This window comes from Tauraco erythrolophus, chromosome 9 (assembly GCF_009769465.1).
Source record: "Tauraco erythrolophus isolate bTauEry1 chromosome 9, bTauEry1.pri, whole genome shotgun sequence".
Classification (NCBI taxonomy): Eukaryota; Metazoa; Chordata; class Aves; order Musophagiformes; family Musophagidae; genus Tauraco; species Tauraco erythrolophus.
In genome coordinates, this window is record NC_141473.1 from 12,103,959 (window position 1) to 12,126,628 (window position 22,670).

At 48.1% G+C, this 22,670-nt stretch overlaps 1 protein-coding gene across 3 annotated transcripts in view; it reads left to right on the plus strand.

Annotated features, from left to right (window-relative positions):
• Positions 1-20,845: 20,845 nt before the first annotated feature.
• XPNPEP1 (X-prolyl aminopeptidase 1) overlaps positions 20,846-22,670 on the plus strand; it is a 30,322-nt gene continuing 28,497 nt past the window's right edge. For all 3 annotated transcript variants that reach the window (XM_009988163.2, XM_086616324.1, XM_086616325.1), the window contains exon 1: positions 20,846-20,938. The gene's annotated coding sequence lies outside the window, so the exon portion shown is untranslated. The remainder of the gene's footprint in view (positions 20,939-22,670) is intronic.

Here is a 22,670-nt window from a genome sequence, read left to right on the forward strand (position 1 = left end):
TGTCTCAGGAGCTTGATTTGAGTGCTAAGGTGCTGCGTGACATTTATCACACACCTTGAGATTTGAATTTCAGAGGCAGCAGTTGCTTATCCCAGCAGAATGCTTTCAGGTATGTAAAGATGCCTTTTGTTTTTACTGTAGGGTGAGTTTCCTTCTCCTGGGCATGTGGATGAGTTTTACTTTAGTCCTGGAAAGATTACGGAGAAGGCAAGCCCTCATGTTGCAGCCATAAATGGATTACGACCAAGATCATGAAGAAACTTTCCTGCATGGGAGATACTTTTCCCAATAGTTCTGAAGATTTTGTTTCCTCCTTCAAAACAACTGCCGGTTGCTGCTGGAGAGTCACTGGCCTTGGCCAGTTCTAGTTAGGCAGGTCTCTGTGCTGCAGCTCCTGCGGATGGTGCAGCAAATGGAGACCTCTGCCTGCGCTGCCTGCCTGTGGGCTCCTGCTGTGCCTGGGGGCTGCTGTGTAGACACCCTTCTGCGGAGTAGGAGAGGTAACTTCTAGAGCAGGGAGGGCAGATAATAGCCAAGGCTGTTCTTTTGGGGTCAAACTGTAGCTCAGTATTAAAAAAAAAAACCACTAGACGAGTGAAGCCCAGCCCATAGTAAGCCAACACAGAATCGCATTTTTGGAGAGTGGCTCCTCAGACACACATCTGGCTCTGTTGCACTCTCTGGTCCTCACAGGGTTGCTCCCTGTCAGCCATGTCAATGAAACCCTCTCTCTGTACATTTCCTGCTAAATAGATTGCAAAAAATCCACACAACAGGTAAAGTGTTTCTTTTTGGGGGACTCGATCTGGCAGAAATACTTTGCCAATTTACACGGTACTGCAGCCTTTTCACCCTCGGTAAAGCCATGTGTCTAATCAGTGAACCTAGCTGAGCTACTCATTAGAAACTTGGCCAAACCACAAACATTTGTTTCCTTGCTTTATGCCAAACTCTGAGAAAGGAGGAGGGAGTGGCATGGAGCTCATGTTAATGAGTTCTTCATTCCCCACAGAGAGATAATCAGAGCACTGCTCAGAGATTAATCAACATTTTTTTATTAGCACTTTAATGACCTACATGTTGTGTTTTTTTTTTTTAAGGAGTTACTTCAGCTAAGAGCTAGATAATTCCTCATGCAGCTGTGGTTTAGGAAGCAGCTCAGGGGACGTGCATGCCAAATTACTTTAGCTCTAGTTAAAAAAAATATATGTACCACAAGGTTTCCTGGGTGCCTCCTTTTTCAATCAAGGGCATTATGTCCTCAATCCGTCTCTTCTGGGTTAGGGGCCGGGGCGGGGGGGGGTTGGTTCTTTTTGCAATCTCTGCAGCTTCGTGGGCCACACAGCAAAACACCAAATACTGGTGGTACTGCATGTTCCCCACGAACAAAGGACCGTAACAGCTCCCTGACCTTGGTCACTTCGGGAGGCAGGCTCCCTTGGGAGTGATGAAAGGCATTTCCAGGGACCAGCATGGATTCCACAGACCACTTCAGGTTCAGCTGGCTGTATGAGGAACAAGATTTCTAAATGCTTAGGGCTGGAGCCTTTTCCATGCTGCTGCAAGATGAACCTCTAGCCCAGGGATTCCCCAGTGCCTGCTGAGGAGTCTGTGGCCCCGCATACATCATGGGAGACCTTGCCACAGCCATTATGGTGAGAGCTGATGGTGAGAGTGCTCTCACGGGCTTGGCAGATGCTGCTCAGAAATTACCCGAAGTTCGGTATTTGCAGCTCTCCTCCCGCGAGGAACTGCCACGGTGGCAGTCAGGAATGGCAGCTGCTCCAGAGTCCCTTTGGTTTAAAAAGGAGAGAGCCACTGGACTTTCGCTGTCACTTAGGAGGGCTGTTGGCTGGAAATTGCCACATGATCTCTTCCCATGCCTCCCCCGCTCCCCAGTGGCCAGATTTCCTTCTGGTCTTCTGGAGAGAGCTGTGAGAATGTATACATTAAAGACAGGGATGTAGTCAAATACTGCAGGATAATCGGGCTTACGAGACTGTTATAAAGAAATACTATTTACTTTTTCCTGAATCGAACCCCAAGTGTTTCCTGTCAGACCTCGGCACAATGGGACACAAACGTACAATCCATTACGTTCACATTTCCTCCAAACCGCTGTCTCTTTCCTCCGAACGCAGAGGACAGGAAAGGATGCTTTCTGCCCCCACTCGCGTCTCTCAGCTGACTGTACCTCATCCGAAAAGGGATTTGAGACATTCGACATTCGCTGTCTTCAGTAGGTTGCCTCCCTTCTAATGCCTACTGCTTCAGGATGGGAGAGGTTGCAAATACGGAGGAGTTCCTTCAAAATCAAAGAGAGCTTCACTTGGGTAACTTCAGCATGAATGGAAGCAAAATGAGGTCCATGGGGAATAAAATGCTAAGGCTGGGGAAAAAAAAAGTCAAGATTCACAGCACTAGTCCAGAAGAATAGTAGCTCATATCATATAAAAAACCCATAGTTCTCATTTCCTCCTTATCCCTTCAGGACAGGAAAGAACATCCTGCTCTTCTAGTATGAACAAAATACAAGTTATTTTTGGAAGCAAAAACTCATGTTCAGAGCACATTTTTAAAAAGACATCTCTAATCTGTGATTCTGATGATGCATTTGGAGCACAGCACATCCTTTTGCATCAAGAAACCCCCGTTTGTCAGCTCAGCACCATCTACACTCAGGCAAAAGGTTTATATTGGTTGAACAACAAGGCAAGGATTCTTTGTTGGCACCTCAACTGTGACTTGAAGCTAAATTGTCAGCTCTGACGGAGGTGTGTTGTCCCAGACCCACGCCTGGTGGGAAGCCCAGTACAACTGCCTGGGGGAGAGGAGCATGGAAGTATGGGAATGTTAAGGTCATGGGCTACAGGATGTTAGTGTTGATTCAATAGCTGTGAAAAAAGGTTTCTGTACCTATCCTGGACTCCAGGGTAAGCGTCCATTTTCTTCTTCATTATCGCGAGACAGATTGGACATAAGACAAAGCCAGAGTCACCCCCCACCCTTAGTGGTGATGTATCTTTGCACCCTGTGCTTGTTGTTCTAACTCTGGACCCGCAGAGGAGCATGTGGTGTAATTTCCTTGACGAAAGTTTTGAAGTTGAGAGCATCAAGACAAATTCAGGGCATTTCGAGCAAACTGTTGCTTTTCATATTTGATGGGTCACTTGAAAGCACAGCCCAGAGATGAAATCAGCCTCAAATTTGTTAATAGGCATAAACAATATTAATTCATGAACAATGTTTGATTTTGGATTCTGCATAGGTAACTGTTACTCCCAAAGCCTCTTTTGAAACAAATAAGATCGAAGCACATATGTTAGCACAATCTTCAATGATACGGATAAACAAATTGTAGAGGAGTTAATCATTTACCGATTCAAGATTAACAAACGGCTAATGTACTATAAAAACAGTTCCACTTTCCCTTTAAAAACCATTCATAGAGTATAAGATTTTTGCTCCACTCAGTATCAAGGGCCCCAAATACCTAAGCAGACTCTTGGGAATGACCTCATCTGTAGTTTCTGAGTGTATTCCCAGGGATGTGTAATGCTAGGAATGGCCAGATCGAAAGCCGGGGGGCAGGAACTCACTGCCCCAGTGCAGCAGGACTCCCCAAAGTGCTGGGGGGACTTGTGGAGCTCCCTGGCACTCGCTGCAGTGTGCAAGAGCGTGCTCAGCACAACGTCCTTCTGTCGCTGCAGCCATCGAGAGCACGCCTAAAAAATCCATCCAGAGATATTCCTATGAAGTCAGTGGATTACTCACATACTTAAAGTACTGATTTCCCTGGCGGGACAAACTGTGTTCAGTGGTTTCCATACTAAAGGATGTGAGATTGCTTCTGCTGACTGTCTCGGTTTGTTCTCAGACAGGAAGTGGAGAAGGGCAGCGGGACGATGATCCAGTCTGTGCAAACAGACACTGGAAACTCAAAACAAAACAGTCACAGAGGTATGTGGATAGTGTGCGAGAGAAAAACCTTTGCTCGGCTTTGCCCGGCAAATCCTGGTAATTCTTCAGAATGTGTTTTAACCAGCTCCAGGTCTGCCTCTTTCCCTGCTGATGACTTACCCTAAATTGCAAAGTCAGTGGTTTTAACTGGGGTATCTGAACTCTCTGGGACTTTGCAGGGGAAAGATAAATGAATCTACACAGCAGACTTCAGTGCCACAGCCGTTTTGCTAAGGGAGGTAAGGAAACTGTGGAAGAGTAAAAGCACAAATTCCCTTTAACAACAGTAATGTATAATTCTACGTACGATCACTTATATACTGGAAAATAATACACAGATCCACTATGTAAGTAGAGTTTGGAATGTGTGTAAGTGTTATACAGCAGAAGCTGCTGCTCAAACTACTGTGCAGAGAACAGACCTTGAATTGTCTAAAGATAGATGGTGAAAAGATATCAAACATAACAGAGTTCCCTAGGCACCACCAGAGTGAGAGATACATCAGTACAAATTGAGTCTCTGGCCCCCTGTAGCTCTGCAAATCATCAAGACAGACATTAATGTCATTAGCAAAACCAACAAACGTGCCTATACTTATTACTTGTTTGTAATAAGATTTGGCTAGCATATAATTAGCAGGCTGCAGAAGTCTTTTACGACCTCTGAGAACAGTCTCTCTGTCATGCTGAGGTTCACCAGAAAATTCCCATTCTTTCTATGTAGTTACAACTTCCCCATCAGTTTCTACCCCTTCAGATGGACTGACATTAGCATATGCAACGTCGTATAAATCCGTGTGAACTCTCTGTATACACACACGTACACACGCATGAGTTTGGTTTGATTATTTATTCTACAAGGATAGCCTTTGATCAGGAATGCTGGTTTCCCAAAGGCAATAACGCTCTTCTGCCAAGTAGGACAGTGAGTAATGTTGTGGATTTGTGGTACGTACACACAGGATTACCCATTAGCTGGCTCGAACACATCTCATTGTGCATGGTTGATGGAGCTGGTTCTCTATCCTTCTGCTGGAATACTTTTTCTCAAGGCTTAAGCTCGGCTGTAGTGAGTTATTTAAATATGTGCCTAACTAAGGACATGCATAGCCTGAGGGAGGCTGGAATGGGAGACGTCCTCCTGTAGCTGCTGAACTGGGGTCCTGATTTGGATCCCAGTGTCAAAAACGTGAACTGGGTGACAGCAAAGTACGGGGTTGCGATTTGTGCCACTGCTCCTCGGAAAGTTTTGTGGACTTTAGTCTTTGGTACAGGCTCAGATTGTGCCAGATGGGAAAATGGCACACAAATGTTCAGTCGACATTAAAGCAGATGAGAACAGCGGTGTTGGAGTTGGCCGTCTATCAAACCGAACTGCAGCTACAGAATCGGCATCCTGCCTGGCTTTCGGGTAGGAAACCAGCTCCAGAGTTCGTAGCTCTGCTCCGTTTTTCTACAGTTGGGGGGCTTTTCAAAGCTGTTGAACATATACATGAGAACCAGCTGTTTCACTTCCTTTTCCAACACCACAGGTGTAAAGAGGCCAGCACACAGCCGAGAAATGAGGCTGTGAGTCAGCTGGGAGCTTCTGAGCATCTCACTGATACCCTTACTCAGATGGAACACTCCGGCCACCGGGGCCGGGCCGGCTGCTGCTGGGGGCCAGCTCTCAGGTTCCTTCACAGTGTCCTCTGTGCTGTGCTCTGTCTGAAGCTCAGCTCAGTGATACGAGTGCTTCGGGCACGGATGGACCTGTCTGGTGATCCACCCTCTGTCGCTTGCACCAGTGCTGTGCCCCTCACACTTTGAGAAAGCTGCTCCTGGTTTACAAAATGTGTAACTCAGACCTTGCCTCTGTGCCCTGAGAGTGGGTACTCAGGATGGCGATGTGCTGGGGCTGCGGGAGTGGTTCCTCTCCATCGTCTCCATGGACGAACAATACGACCCCTTCACTTGTGGTGTTGTTATCAGTGACTCAAAATGAGATAGCAAAAATACTTTCCATGCTGTGTAACTAGCTTCCTAGCAGAGAGATCCAGCTGCAGATATGATACTCACGCTCTGGTGCTTTCCAGGATTATCAGTGTAATTTTGGACGCTAATGGAAAGATAACACTGAGTGTTAAAAAAATCCAAAACAACAACTGTAATAAAATATGACTATAGTTCTGTCGCTGTGATGAACTTTGTGTATGAATGTGGGCAGGTCTTCGGGAGAAAATATAAAATTTGCATCCCCACATGTAAGAGTCCAAGTTTTCAGATATCCTGACGGACAGTCTTTCAAATCCCAGTACAACAGGTGCTGCCAGAATTCATAACCTGTCTTCCCACCTGGGTGTTAATTTTCCCAACCCTTGACTGAAGTGTCCTAAGACACTGATTTCTCTAATTGGATCCGACACATTAAGCTTCTGCTTCAAAGCCTGCTAGCAGGCAGACAAGACCAGCCAGCTTTACTTGCAGAGTCCTTTTGGTTTGTAGGGAACTTTCATTTCTCTCAAACAAAGTCAAACTGGTGATTCAAGACTGATGAACTGCCGTGAATACTCTGCTTTATCAGAGGAAATAGTTGGAGGCTGAAGTCTGGGTCCCTAACAAGTCTTTGCGAGGATATTAACATGTCTTGCCAAGACCTAGTAATTCCCTTGCAGCCAATGCAACATTCCTCAGAGGCCATAAGGCAAGACTCGAAAAGGGGATCACGTGGCTCGGGCCAAGCTGAATTAGCTACTTCAGAGAAACACCCCAAGCGTGTGACTTCTTTGCAGACACAGATCTAAGGTAACAAATCCCACCAGATTTTGGTGAATTCATTCAAGACATCTATTGTCAAGATGTCTCATGTAAGAAAGAGAGGAAGAGATTTTCAAAAGGAAATTAAAAACTGCCCAAACAATACAATATTCTCAGGAAAACGAGTAGCCTTGATGATTGGGGTTAAAAAAGGGAATTGGGGAAGAGGTTATTGCGCAGCTATGACTAGATTTTGTTTGCCTACTTTCCTGTGAGAAAAGTGTCAGGAGAAAAAAAAAACAGAAAAATGCTAAACATATTCCCTGCAATGTAGCTGATTATGCAAAATACTGTCCTTCTGGGAGCTACCTACAGGAGGTTAAACCTGGCTTTCAGAAGCTGAACAGTGGGTTTTCAATTATGGCATTTGAGACCTCCAGAGTGGGGATTATGAGAAGATGGTACAAGTCCAGACAGCCCTTTTAAGACATGATTTTTATTCAGCAGCAGGACGAGCCCTCAGACTGGTACTCTTGCAAGTGCTCCAGGTACATACAGAAAAGGGCAGTACAAAGATCTGCCTAACAGGCTCCAGAAGCGGTGGTACATGGTTTGGGCTGGGGAGTGAGCAGCGCCTTGGCTCCTGGGGTGTTACCATTGCTGTGCCCCTGCTAAAATGCTATGTGACTAATCAGTTCTGGGAGTAGCCTTACTGCCTGCTAGTTTGGTTACCTCTGTGCCACACGCCATTGCTGGGCTATTCCTCCAGCCTGAAGGGCAATGGGAATTTTACCAGCAGCTTCAGTGAAAACAGGCCAGGAGGCAGTGCTTTCATCTCCTACGCTAAGGATCTTTACTTGGTTCACCACTCATTGTTCTGACAGTTGCCTCATTTATTCACTTTTTACATCAAAATCCATTCCTCTAAAGCTTGTGTTCAGCCTTAAGCTTCAGCATGTGCTAATAGTATTAATCATTCTGGAAATAGCTCTGTCTACTCTGCTATCAGTAGCTATCTTGATGGCACACTGTTCTGCCCCCACGTTCCTTCCCTGCTCTCTGGGGGCAGCTCTCGAGCAACTAAATAGGTGCACAACAGGGGAGACGGGTAGGAGGCAGAAGAAAGTGGAGGGGGATGCCCTTGGGTTGCACCTCCATGTTTTGGAGTGCGTGCCAAGGTGCACTTAGCTGCAATGCGATTCAGCTGTGGTTTCCTCTGGGGGGGTCTGAGCTTTCTCTATGCATCCCATCTGTCCTGGAGTAGACATCACACAACACACTCAGGGTGGTAAAGATGGTCTAGAAACCTTCCAAGAAGGGTCCTACTGTCACAGGTGTCAAGGGCAGATGGGACCTGCAGATAGGGGAGCCAGGTCTTGGAAATGCTCTGGGATCCCGTGGATCAAGTAAGCATCGATGTTGCTGCATGACCTGCCCATATGGTTTTTCCTTTTTACTAGCCAGACTTCTGTATGTGCATCTCTTCAGAAAAAGGAAGGATATTCTGGACGGCTTTGAAATCTTCTCCTGGATATATTAAGAAGTTACACCGTGTGTGGAATCACCAGCAGAGAAATTCAACTAACGCTAAAAATAGAGTTTGCTTTTGCTTTCATATTCAGAAAAATGCTAATTCCCAGTTGTAGGATTCCCACGTTTCTTTATCCAATGGACAGCCTTCACTTAGAACCATTCTCTTGGGCAATGTCTTGTTCCCTTCACAATTGCCTGAAGCAGGTTTTATCTTCTTTCTGATTGTGTAATATCTCACATTCTGATCATATAATATCTCACAGCTAGCTATGGCGACTGTGGAAAAATGCCAGCTGCCAGCAACTGTAGTAAGGTTGCAAGTAACACACTGCTAGCTGCTTGGAATATAATTTAGCTGCTGAAAAACAAATGATAGTTACAAGCATATGACCAGTCACCTGCCTGCTTCCTGGCCCATGGCTTCAGAACTTCAAATTAGCACAAAAATATTTCACAGTTAATTAAAAAAAAGCCTTACTTTTAAGAAGGTCAGTAGAGATGGCTCTCTGCCCATGATTGCACACAGAAAATTTCCAGTACAATTGGCAAATCACTTCCTGTGTCTTAGTTTCCCAATTTTAAATGGTACAAAGTACTTGCAGACCTGTCAACTTTTCCACAATCCACAGCAGGTGCCAGGAGAGAAAACTCCCCCATGGGGCATTTGGTAGTCTCAGGTATACTACTGTACGGTACTGCTGTACTGTAAGATGCATGTACTGAAATAGTCCTTGAGGAGGAAAATGTGAAGTCATTTTTAGCTATTGATAGTCCATGAAAATGTAGAATCCATGGAATGTAAGTAGGAGCAGATCAGAATACAGCTATGGTAATTGTTTAAGAAATATTATGCTTTTACAAACCAATAGACAAGTCGACAAGTTCATCTGGGCTCGTTGTGTATCTATTTGAGGCACTTAAGTAGTACTTGCGTTTTAGTACTCTAGTATCCCGTAGCACATGTCAAGATATTGTATTGGCAGTTGAAATTAACTTAATTACCTGACTTCTTTGGCATTGATCATCTGTTTTGACTCTTTGGTCCTTGGGGTAGTACTCTTCCTTCAACTCAAAGCATACTGTCAACACTAACAGTGAATCATAGTCAGGAGAGAATAATCAACTTGCAGACTCATCTCCTTTTCAGCTAACATTTTACCATGAAGCATGTTTAAAAAGGCTGGAAATGAACATAAAATTTAAAGTTAACTGAGCCACTTCATGGCTTTTACTACAGCAGCAACAACACCCGCCTCACAGAACAAATTTACTGAGAAAACAATTTTTGCTGTCAACACCATTGGGAAAAAGCCAAAGTTCCATTCAAGTTACAGCAGTACTACCCAAGTTAAAAAAATGCAAAAAAAATGAGAATTCTGTGGGGTTTTTTTCACTCCCTCCAAAAATATGGTGCGTGTCTTGCATTACAGGCTAAGACATCCTATTTGGCCACGTTATTTTTTATTCAAACGCTTCCCTTTACCTGTTTCTTGACATTAACCCACTGCTCCTCCTGTGGATTCTCCTCCATCTCCGTGCTCCCCTTCCCCTTCCTCTGCTGCTGCGCTGTTGAAGTTGCCATTACTTTCCAAAGTTCCCTTTTAATCAGACCGAGCCTGCTGGCACGAGCTGTCAGCAGTATTCATTTCTCTAGGCTCTTGCCTTATGTTGCATTGCCTTGGCAACGAGATTTAGCAGCGAGGCGACAGCCTTGAACTTGTCAGAGTCTGTTGCAACGCGCCGAGCATGTATTGCTCTCTGGAACCTCGGGTTGCTATAACAACTACTAACAATGAAACTCATCTCCCGGCTCTGAACACAGGAACTTTTACAGTCTCTTTCCTGGCAGGGCTGCAGCAATGTTATGGGAATCCTGGCTGTGCTTGTTTTGCTGCCTTCTTCCTTTTTGCACGATAGCAGCCTGGAGGAGCGCGGTGCCGAGGCACGGAAAGGAGCTCAGCAACGGGCAGCGCAGCCCACGGCAGCGAGCGTGGGTGCTGCCGGTGCCGAGAGCGAGAGCGGGGCTGGGCGAACAAAAGGCTGAGTGACCGCAGGGACAATGCAGGGCACAGAGCTCCAGTGGCAAACCCCAAATGCTCCAGATCGCAGGCTGTGCCCGGTGATGCTCGGCGCCTGCCCACACCAGCCTTTGGCTGCGGCATTTTGATTTTCCTCCTGCTCCGGCAAAATACACCCTGCACGACTGGTAATGGTGTCCTGGGAAGGAGACCATAGCCGTCAGAGAGGCGCTTTGGTTCTCTGTCGGCACAAGCATTTTGTTCCAGTCTTGCTACTACTCAGCTGGTGTTACTGATGAGAATGAAGGAGCGGTGCTAGTGTGCAGAGACGTGCGAGGGACCGATGGTTGTCCCCTTGCCACGCAGCCCAGCTCAGCACAGGTCGTCATGACACAAATGTCACAAATTAAGTCAGAATCGCTAGTGTTAGGAATTGAAAAAAACATCCCATCAGAGACAAGGCTTTCAGTGCCAGAGGAGCTCTTTATGAGGGATGTTTTCAGTCAATGGAAATGCAGGGTGAGGATGTAAATCGAGCCAGTGCAGCATCAGGAATCGTGGAAGTTTCCCAGCAGCTCGCCTGCTGCCGTGTCACACCTCCTTCCTGTGGCTTCATTCATGAGGACAGCACGAAGCACTCATCCTTTTCCCGTATGTCACAGCCATGAGTATCTCGTGCAGACTTAACATCATTCTCACTTTTCCATAGCACCGGTCATATTTCTTCAAAGGGACAGAATTCATAACCCGCAACTCTAACAATGGGCAGGCTTGTTTAAGAATAACTCAGGATACAGCATATTTCAAGCACGGTGAGGGATGCAAACAGGAAGAGGAAAGAAGCAGCAGATCTTTCCTCCTTTACAAGTGAAGCTCAGCTCCTGCAGCCAGGAAACACTTGCAGTGATACCGCACTTGGAGAGATGCGAGCGGAGGCAGAGCTCTACCCGAGCAAAGATCTGTTTGTTTAGACAGATTATTACAATGTAAAAATGGTGCTTTTCATTCTCTACCGTTGCTGCCAGCTGAAGGACAATGGTTGCAGGCAGCAGGAACAGGGGTTTTAAACCTGGGGTGTTTGGCTGGAGATCTGGTCTCACACTGATTTCCAGTGACTGTCACCCTGCGAACCCTTAGGGACCCTGAGCACAGAGCACTGCCCAGACCCCTGGGTCTTGCAGAGATGACCCCAAACAGGACCCACGTGGGCAATGATCTCCTGCTGATGATAACAGAATTAGTGCATGGCAGAAAAGTTGCAGGCAAGGAACATCCCTGGATATACACCATCTTTCAGCAGGAATGCTTTTCATTACTTCATTTGCTTTTTCAGGCTGCTGCTTTCTCTTGCACAGAGTTTTGAGTAAACATTCCCCATACTGAGTTGCTAAGAGCCAAGCAGCTGACCTGACAGTGACGCACCGGCCCCCAAACTTCTCTGGAGCGCCTCGTGTTTCATGTTTCATTTTGAAAAAAAATTCAGCCCAGTGTTTCTGACTCCCAGAGTGTCGGTTTTGTGGATAAAACCAACTAATCAAACATAATGAGCCTTTGTTTTAAGGAAAAATAGCTCATTTGAAAAGCCCAGGGCTCAGTTCTGCAGTCAGATCTCAGGACAGCAGTGCCCAGAGACCTGAAATATTATAGAGGGGGTCCCAGATGTTCCCAAACTTCTCATGGGCATGTGCCACAGATCACCCTCCCTTGGGCATGGGAGTTGAAAAATGCGGCCAGGCACTGAAACAGCCTCAGAGTTCGGTGTGATGTGCAGGGCACACGCCAGCACCCAGGTTTGTGCGCTGAGTGCTGATGGCAGCCTGGGACTGCCGCACGGTGAGCGCAGGGTTTGCTCCCGTAAGGCCGGTTACAGGACCTGGGCCACGCTTTTAAGCTTTACAGTTTCTACGTGGGACACATGTAGAATGTTTAATCCCAACGTTTCTGCTTTGTCCCGTTATCTGAGGCAGACAGTAACCCAATACTTTGTGTCTGGACTCCTGCACCCACTGGAATAAGCATCTGTTTCTTGTACTGTGATTCGTTTAATATATTGCACAGTGCGGGACGCCAAATTGTTTCAACACGTTCGAGCCCAAGGGATTGTTCAGCAGGTGAGTGGGTCTCGCTCACAAAGGCAGCAACATCGGGTGGGACTTGGGGCTTGTAAAACATGGCCGTTAGTAGATATATTTACAAATAAATCTCTACTATACTGCAAATGTTAATTAGAAACAAAATTCATGTCTGGTCCCTCACTGGCAATCATAGATGCATCTCAAAGGTGTGGCAACGCAAAACAAAATAGGTGCCTAAGGAAATGAGGTTGTGTGCATTGCCCATATCCATTTGTCCATCACCACTTCCACAGAGACTCCTGAGTCCCGATAGTGAAGAGAGACTCAGGTCAGCGTTGCCCGGAGGAGACGTGCTACTAACACAAGCCCTGCCTGGCAGGAGCTCGCAGGAGGGCTCCTGCTTATCCCCCCGAGTGGATGGGGAGAGGAGTGGGACCTGGAAGCGTTACGGAAAGTGGAGGCACTGGATCTAGGCCATGGGTGTGAAGACACCTGGCTCCATTAGTTTTATTGCTGGAGCAGATAAGGAAACCTTGTGTGATAAAAATGCTTCCCAGGTGTCAGGCCAAAACACAGGCAGGTCACTGCACCCTGTTAATGTTTATGCTAGTGAAGACTTTGAGGAAGAACGGCATCGTATGAAATGAACAAAAGCCTTTGTTGTGCAATGAGCATGATTTTCATACATAAACATGGACTATATCCATAAATGTATCCAATTCATCAGGATATACTTCCTTAGCAGCATGGAGTTTTACGCAAGCTGAACAAATGATCTCCTAAAGCACTTATCAGGACACCACTGACCACCGTGGTCTCTTTCGCATGCATTAGATCTAGCTTTTCCCACATTTTTTCCTGCTAGAGCAGACAAGGGAAAACTAAGAGGCCTTGGAAATTGCTGCGAGGCTCACGTTTCACTTGCAAGCAGGCGAGTGCAGGTGAGCAGGGATGTGTGTGCATCGTCTGGTGTGGAAACAGAGCCAGGCCGAGAGCTCAGCAAACATTTCATTTTCATCCTCATCGTTAAAGGTTTACAAGTGAAGTCCTAACATCTGGTATTTAACTGAAAAGAGCAGACGTGGAAGTACTCGGATATCTACCTGGCCTGCTGCTGCCTCCTTTTCCTTTCCAAATGCGGCAGCTGGGAACCACCCAACCATGATTTACTTCCAGTGCTGGCTGGATAAATTGTCCTCCCAAGAAAAACTAAGATAAGATCTCTAGCTGTGCTTGTTTCTTCTCTCCCTGCTATCTTTTCCCCCAAACACACCATTTGTTGTTGCAGTTTCTAGTTTCACTGTTTCCAAACAAACAAAATTTATTTTAAATGTGATCCAAAAGGACTTGTGCCACATGTTTGAAACCTCCATTTAACTCAGAGCTGAGAGCTTAAAATAAAAGCAATTTTCTTCTTAACAGTTCTCAGGCCCTTCCTTGCCTTAGCACGTTACAGCGTTGCTATTATATACTACCAAAACACTGACATTAATTGTTGATAGATAATTTTCTGGGGTGGAAATAGGAAGAAGACCATACTTAAAATACTTGCTGTCTCCCGCGTGGACACAGGTGTGCCTCTGGGCTGGAAGGACGTGAGTTTGCCGAGGCCGAGCCAGTGCAGAGTCGTGACTGTGACCATATTCACTGTGCAGCTTTTGTGAGTAAAACAATTGGCACATGATGGTTTGCAGGACAGCCCCGGCGAAACACAAACACAACTGGGTCAGTTATTGTCCGGGCAATCCCAGGGTTGTCACGCGGATGGAAAGGGCTGTTTGGCCATGTGTGCAACCTTGTAAAAGTGTGGGTTTCCCCTGCTCCAGGGAAAGTGATCCCTGTTCCTGCCTCTAACCCCCCCATCCCACCTCACCCCCTGTCTCCTAAGATATTCCATGGCTTCCAAGCGGTGGTAGGACTGCTGCAAGACCACGACAATGGGAGAACCCAAATGTGTTGGCAGCCCCCAGTCCCTGCAGTGGGAAAGCAGGACTGAGAGCATCCTTTTGCCTGGCTGGTGTCCAGGAGATGTCCCAAGCCACTGGTGACATGCTGTGATCCAAAAGCCAGGCTGACAGCATGAGCTGAGCCGTAGCATTCCCTGCCCTTGGTGAGAGCTGTGCAATGCTCAGCCCTCTGCTACAAATCCCCATTTCCTCTTGCTGTCTTCCACAGCACCCTGTATCGCAGCTGGCACTTTGAGGGGAAAAGAGATGTGTCCTGGTTGCAGACTGGTCACTGGGTTGGCCTCCAACGCTGTGGTCTCACCAAGGTGGGCAAACAGCTCCTGCCATGAAAAGGCTGCGGGCTTGCCTTGTGGGCAGGAGGCATCTCGGGAGATTAGATTGCAAAACAGAGGAATCTGAATTTCACAGGCGCTCAACAGGAGAAGGTGAATGAAATGGAAGTTACAACCGTAATAAAAGTATCATGGGTATAGGAGGGTCGATAAGATAATGAGTGTTCTTTTATGGCTTATTTCCTGGCCTTGATCACTCGATGCAGATCAAGATTGCAACAGAGTTAATGGCTCTGTCGCTTGGTAAGGTTGGTCTCTTGGTACTTGTCAGGTCTTTCTCCCTCACCCCTCTTTTGTAATCTGATGCAAATACAGCACTGTAAAAACATAAAAGTTAGCCCAATTAGGACAATTTAATTAAAAGCAAGGTATACTGAATGTTTTCATAAAACATCTTCGCAAAAGAACTTGCATCATTTTAGTCGAGATCAAACAGCTGTTTAGAAAGGACAGTTTCATCTCTTCAAGCATTTCAGATTATATATCATAGACAGCACTGCCTGATAAATTAATTATTAAAGTATTTTACATTATCTACATTGGCAAGTTCATTAGGGCCACTTCAAAGCTTCCTAGTGACTCAAAATGCCCAGGAAACAAGCATCAAACATTTTGGCTTAACCGGAAAGCTCACTGCACTTTCTCTTATTTAACTTATTATTCATGTATTATTTGAACAAAATAAATAGTGCTGCCTCCCGCGCTCATCCGGGCAAAGCCTTTAGCAGCAATCCTCCGCTGGCTCGTTGTGCCTGGGCATCCACCAGCCTCCACACGGGCCACGTCTCAGCACCAGTCCCCCATGCACCCCAGAACCCCTCAGTGCTCATCCATGTGCTTAACACCGGTCCTGCTGGGTTAGGCCACCGGTGTTACTGGGATGCTTGTGGTGTTCGGACCTAGGTCTCTGCAGACAGGCAGGACACCAGCCCACATGCCACAGTCATGCCTCCACTAGCTGTTTACTACAGAGGACTCGTCATGAGCATAATCAGGAGATGTCTGCAAAAGGCTTTCTGACCTGAATGTATCTCTCATTACAAGGTCATTCTTCTTCCAGAATGAGATTCCTATGCAGAACACCCATCAGTTTGTCATTATTAATTCTGCCACGAAGGGAAAGAAATTAGTCTAAATTTTAGTGCTCAATGAGTCAAAACCACTTAGAAGTCACCTCTGGGTACAGAAGCCTTCACAACACGGCTCTGCAATACCAGGAGCTTAATAGCAACTAAGAAGCTCTTGCAGACACCAATATTTTCCCTTCTATTTTCTGCTTCCTTTAGCACATTTTTGGGAGATGAGAATACAGACTTTTTTTTCACCTTTATTAAATCAAGATCTTGATTGGGAAGACAGAATGGGGCCACATTTTTGTCACCAAACAATGTAGTAAGGTGTTTTCAATGGTTCCTTAATTTACTTCACTTTAAATTACGGAGAGACATCAATATCATATTGATAGTCTGTCCACAGTAGTGCTTGTTATTTCTATCCTGAGCTGGGACAAAAGCAGCGGAAGCTAATCACATTCAATCCTCCTGGTTTGCTTCCCTCTTGCTCCAGCGCTGTAGGGTAGCTAGAGGAGGCAGGACAGATCTGCTCTCACGCTGTAGCTGCTCTCCTTGGACTGGCTCCTGACAGGCAGGATAGCATCTCCAGATCTGAAGGAATCAGTGAGACAAGATCGATAGAGGTGCTGAGCTTTCTCCTGCCCTGTCCTTCCCCTGATATGCTGGGCTCTGTGAGCAGCCTGGTTATTTCATGCTGTGGGCACTCCCCAAGTCATACTCCCACACAGGAGATGTATTTTCTTTCCTCCCTGTATTTGATTGCTTCTGCTCCCACGGTCCCTCAGGTAACCCAAACAGATTCAATAATGATTCACTGGCAAAAAATAACCAACCAATTTCACTGGCACAGGTGTTAAGATTACCTTGTGTTTAAACCACTGTCTTAAATTCAGCCAAACTGAAAGCTCTGCAGAGCAGGAAGGGAAGAGGTCAAATACCCTTAGCTCTGTCTTGCCAATGTGGAGCACATGGACCAGGCCAAGGGTGGGTGGGTGGGGGGGTGTCAGAATCTCCTGTTCCCTTGGTATGATGCACACAAGCAGGGAAGCACGGGGGAGGAGAAGGCATCTCAGTGGTGCAGCACTACTTGGTAAACTGGAAAGGCATGTGATGAACATTTCAAGTGTTTTGGACTCCTCTGTCCCCCTTCCCTGGGCTGGTGCTGAGCTCTGGCAGGTGCAGCTCTCCACAACCCTCTATTAAGAGCCACAGTCAAATGCAAAATCTAACCCCAAATTATTATTATGGGTCAGAAAGGCTGAAAGGACCATTTTACAACCTTGCTTGCACTCAGCTGCAGAGTTTGCCATTGGCAAATGATCTCCATGATTGTTGGACCAATGTTGCAGTGCTTTTAAAACACCCTGATGTGTGCTTTAGTATGAGCATTGCTGGATCCTGGCTGGTTTCCAAGAAATGAATCTTCTCAGCAAATATTCTGCAGGGTGAGCATAATGTGGTCTGTAACATGAATACAAAACATGGCTGTAGTTTACCCTGAGGGGGACACTGATGTGATGATCTAAATGGGCCTTTCCAGCCCAGACTGCCAGGATTGTATAGGTCCCCTGTGGGCAGGGCTGGAAGATGGGGTGGCAATAACTGAGAAACAGCAATTAGCTTCACCCAAGGAGATTAACAAGGAAAGAAAACTCTTCCTGCTGTAACAGTCACGGTGAGCAGCCTCCCCCTCCCCTCTCTCCCATCCCTCCTCAGGGATGGCCTGCAGCTCCATACAACGACCCTTCCCATTGCTGGGATACTGGTTGCAGGACAGACCTTCTATTCTCTTCTGACAGATTACAAGTTTTACTGTGCTGCTTTATGCCCTAAATTTTACTCCAGAAATGTATGAGACAGAGCTTCACAACATGGAGAAAGACATGCAGAGGGCAGCGGTTGCTGGCCGGGAGTGGCTGCAGCATTCAGGGTTGCAGAGGAGCTGGAATTGCTCAGCCTGGACAATGGTCAGAGAGAAGAGGGAGCCAGACCCCTTCCAGACGTGCACAGTGAAAGGGCAAGGAGCAAGCTGCAATGAGGAAACTCTGCTTGGATATCAGGAACAAACATTTTTGCTCCAGGCTGGTCAGCACTAGCGCGGGCTGCCCAGGGAGGCTGTTCTTCTTTCTTGGCGATACTCAGAGCCCAGCAAGACAGTCCCTAAGCAACCTGCTCGAGCTTTGAAGCTGGTCAAGCTTTTAGCAGGGGATTGGACTAGAGACCTCCAAAAGCCTCTTCCCCTCTGAATTATTCTACATTTCTCTCATCCTATTTTTGCTTCATGCTTCCCCTGGCAATACATAAATAGTCAGGGAAACCCAGGTGGTTTAGTAACAGCCTGGCTTGTGTCAGCTCGCAGGATGCAGCAGCAAACATTTGGCAGTTTTTGGGTCACACTCTTTGGGCTACAGCATTGGTGTGGACTGAGGGAGAGGAAGGAGGAAGGGCAGAGTAGCTGCTGGCTGCACTTTTTCCCCTCCGGAAAAAATACAGACTGAGGCCCAGGAACCAGTTTCATGAACCGGCCATGTACCCACAGAGTTCTCCCTCACCAGCGGGATGCCGGACATAGCACTCAGCCTGTGCATCTTCAAGGGCCTGGTTCTGAGCACCATGCAGCCAACTGAGCATTTCTTCTCCTACTGAGTCCCCAGGATACACAGGAGCCCCTTAACTAACATGGGTTCCACTGAGCACCACATTGTCCTCCTCTCTTCATCCTCCGTGGAGTCATGGTTACACTGGGTGCAGTGATGAACCCCATGGAAGAGGGATGGCTGCAGCACAGTCACAGTGTGGGGGCTGGAGAGCCCCCAGGGTACTGACTGCTGCAAACAAACACTGCAGCCTGGATGCAGCTACAAAGCAGGTTCTTTGCTTTTGTTGTAGCCTTTCTTAGTGGTGACCTTCTCATTTCTGCACTTCTGTAAGTCCCCTGTTTTTGTCAATAGGGTTGACTTACAGCCCACCTGTAAAAAACTGCCAGGGGCAGAGGAGAGTGGTGGAAGGTGTTTTCATCGGGGAGCACGCATGGCAAACGGCCGGGTTTTACAACAGTGGCACTCACTGCTGTCACAAATACGACCCTGCTCCCTTCCAAGCGGAAAACTGACACTAATTTATCTTGAAAAATGCATGGTACCTTTGCTGTTAAGGCTTTAAGCGAAACAACAGAACGCCAGCATTCTCCTGGAGCTGTGCTCAGCACCAGGCAGCAAGCCGTGGGGCACCCACAGCCCGTCGGTTCGGTGCTGGCGAGCCGGTGCGAGCCCCCAGCACCTCCGCCCTGCCCTGGCCCCTTCTCCCCCACCCCAGGCGCTCTGAAACACCGGCGGCCCCGAGGCCGGCTGAGCGGCACGGCGTGCGCCGGGAGAGGAGCCGGCCGCGTTCACCGGCCGGCCGCAAATCCCGCCTCGAGACAGTATTTCTGGGAGCCGAAGAGCGCAGCGGCGCAAAGCGGCGAGCGCGGGCCGAGGTTCCCGGGACAGGGTGCCGAGGCGCTGCCGGGCCATCCGCTCCGCTCTGGTTTTGCTCCCGGGGGAGGCACCGGCAGCCGCCAAACGCCGACGCTTCCCCTCGGTTGCAACACGCTCGGCCTGCCCCGGCTTCCACACCGGCCTCTGGCTCGCCTCCCCCGCGGATCCCTGTCCGGCCTCCCCCGTGGGGACCGCGCCGAGCACCGGGCTGCGGTCGCCGGGGCGGGAGGACGAGTCGCCCCGGGGCACGGCGCGGCACGGGGCGGGCGATCCCCGCAGGGCTCCGGCGAACGGCCGCGGCTGGCGCGGGGTGCCGGGGCGCGGTGCCCGCCGGAGCGGGGCGAGCGGTCCCGGTCCCGGTCCTCGCTCCGCTCCGCGGACCCTCGACCTCGCGCCGCCGGCTCCGCCGTGACGTCGGCCGCGACGTCAGCGGCGGGTGGCCGCCGCGGCCCACGTGGGCGCTGACGTCGCGGCGGCGGAAGGAGGGCGGGCGGCGGCAGGTGAGGAGCGGCGGGGCGGGGGCCGGCCCGGGTGGGTGTTTCGGGGTTAACGGCGGAGAAGGTTCAATACACGCGGGGGCGCGGCCGTGGGGGCCTCGGCGCGGGCTGGGCCCGGCCTCCCCTGGCAGCCGCGCCCTGTCCGGGCGGCCGGGCCCGAGCGGCCCTGTCAGCCCTGCGTGGGGCCGGGGCAGGGTTCCGGTTTCGGCTGAGGGGGCAGGCCGGGCTGGGGGGCTTGGGGTGCGGGTGGGTACCGGGGAGCACGCGGCGGGGTTTGTGCCGCGGTGCGTGGCTGCGAGCGCTTGGGCTGCCCTGCGCGCGGCCAGCCCCGGTCAGAGAGGCCTGGCTTTGAGGTGGTGCTGCTGGTTGCTGACAATGCAAGCTTACGTGCTTGTTTTGAACAAGTTTTTTCGTAAAAGAGAAAACGAAGAGGAAATTTATCAGAAGGGTGAGTGTGTCCGAAGCAAACAGGACATAAAGGCTCGGGGTGGTCTGTCAGAGCAGGCAGAGGCAGGCCCAGGTGTAGCCTGACCTCCTGGCCTCGCCCCCCTTCCCCACCACCGCACTGACGCACACCCTGACACAGCAGCAGGCCTGGCGTCCCCAGCCCTCACCATCGCTGGTGCCTGGAGCTGCAGCAGCTCATCGCTCTGTGTGCATGTGGGAGGCAGGAGGAGGTGTCTGGTTCCTCCGTTTTCATGGTCGCTCTTTGCCCTGTGTGTCTGATGGAGATGCTGTCTGGGCAGGATGTGGTCCGCGCTCTCGGAGGGCCGACTCCTGTGGTCTGAGTGAGGAGTAGGTAATGCCTGTCTAGACAGTGACGGATTCTGGGATCTGACTCTGACTGCCACCATGCTGCAGTGGTACTTTGTGTGTTATTTCTGCTCTGCCTTAGTTTCCCTGTCTGTGAAATGGGGAGTGACCTCTGACAGAATGATTGGGAAAACAAATTGGTGAAAAACAGCACATGCTTGCAAGATTTAATCGTAAGTCTTGACAAGCAGATGCCTGGCCCTTGAAGTTTCCTGCTTTCCCATGGTTCACCCTCAGTGTATCTCTAATCTTGCCAGTAGAACGTAGTGTTGATGCGTTTTCAGCTCTTTGCTGGGAGATGAGAATGTTTTATGGGGTGCAAAGTTTGCTAGTTGTTTCAGTTTTGCCCTTTGCTTTCTCAGGCACAGTGGAGCTTGTGAAGGCCAAGCAAAGAGCTGAATGGTATTTCGCGTGAGCAGAAACAAGAGGCATCCAGACGTGGGAAACTACAGAGGCAGGTAACATGGCAGTCTTAATAGCTTTGAAAAAGTTAGGGCAGGGAATGGGACTGTTTCTTGTACTGCTAAATCCACTATCTTAATTTCAGCTGTGTTTGATTTTAATTGCCAGAGTGATTAAATAATGATAGAGAAGCTGTTTTAACTTTGTGGAGGCTTATTATGGCCAAGAAAGGAAAGGTTACCTGTTAAAAATTATAGGAGGACCAGAGTAAACGACTACCAAGGATCTGGGAGAAAATGGCATCTCTTTCTCTGGAAATTGCAGATAATTTTATTGGAAAGTTTGTGGAGGATTTTTTTTAGTGTGATTTCGTATACTGTAGGGGTTATCTAAAATAGATGTCCTCCTTAATATGGGTTTTGTTGCTAATCTTAGTTGTGTTTTTAATATTGCAAGCAGATCTTTCAAGTGAAAGTACTTTTTTAAATGTGTGTTTTGGTTTTTTTTTTTTTTTGTCCTTGAGAGAATCTTTCCCTTGATAAGAACACTGTGGCTTGTCAGCGAGGAGCTTTATTAAAAGGCAAAGCCTTGTCATTCCTTGTCTATTTAAATGAGACTTTCAGGCTCCTGGAGACAAAGCACAGGTCAAGAAAGGAAGCTGTGTCCTTATGAATTTTTAGAAAGAGATTCTTTTCTGCTGGCTAGTCACTATGTTGTTGCTCTCTCTCCTTTGTGTTTTTCCTTTGTCTGAACATAAATCAGCATCAGTGTTATAAAACATTACAGCAGCTCATTACAGAGGACAGACAGAAACAATCACAGTATAATAAAGTTCAGTGTAGCTTGAAAACACTGTATAAAACTATGAAATTTGTCCTGAAAAGCACTGGAGTCAAGATACCAATTTAAGGATTTAGTATGTGGTGTCTTTTGAGCTCAATTTGCTTCTTGTGGTCTGGGTTTTAAAACACAGTGTGCCTGTGGGCAGATGGTCAATCATGCACAAGTCTGGTGTTCTCTAAACTTCCTGTGATGAGACGTGTGAATGATGGTCTTGGGTTGAGATTTTTACACCCGAGTGCATCAGATCTTGGTTCGGTTCCTGGCTCAGTCACAGCACTGCTGTGTGACCTTACTCAAATCATGTCTTCCTATGGCTTGTGGAATGGAGGCAGCTTTTCTGCCTTCTCTTTTAGATGGCAGACATCACAGGGCAGGGGCTGTGCCTTATTGTGTTTTGGTGTAAGACCATAATTTTGCTTGGGGCTCCTGGCAGCTGCTGAGGTGTGAATAGAATAAATACCTGGGTAAGTAAAAATGTGTGAGACTTGCATGGTATTTGCTTCTTCTGTCTATGATCTGTTTGTGGACATAGCTGTGAAATGAACTGGTCAGAATAAAATGCTGCATAGCATGGCATTCAAGCAGCACAGAACTTACCTTGCCCTGGAAAGTGACAGCATTAAAGATCCCAGCATGTTCTTAAAAATGTGAAAGGAATGGGTGGAGAAGCAGAAAGGGGATTATCCCGGTTTGGATACCCTTTGGAGATGTGAGTGAAGAAAAGATGGAGAGAACCTCTGAAGAGGTTCAGGTTACTTGATTTTCATAGGCTTTCAGGCCAGGCCTCCCCTACAGCTTGAACATCCTCCGCAGTCAGCTGGTGTCTTCCACTGCAGCCGTTGCTCACGCCAGCGCAGCAGCGTGGCCCGAGGTGTCAGTGTGCATGGTGCTCACAGCGGGCCTTGGCTAGTGATGGTTTCTGAGTAGCAAATTGAGAGGCTGGTG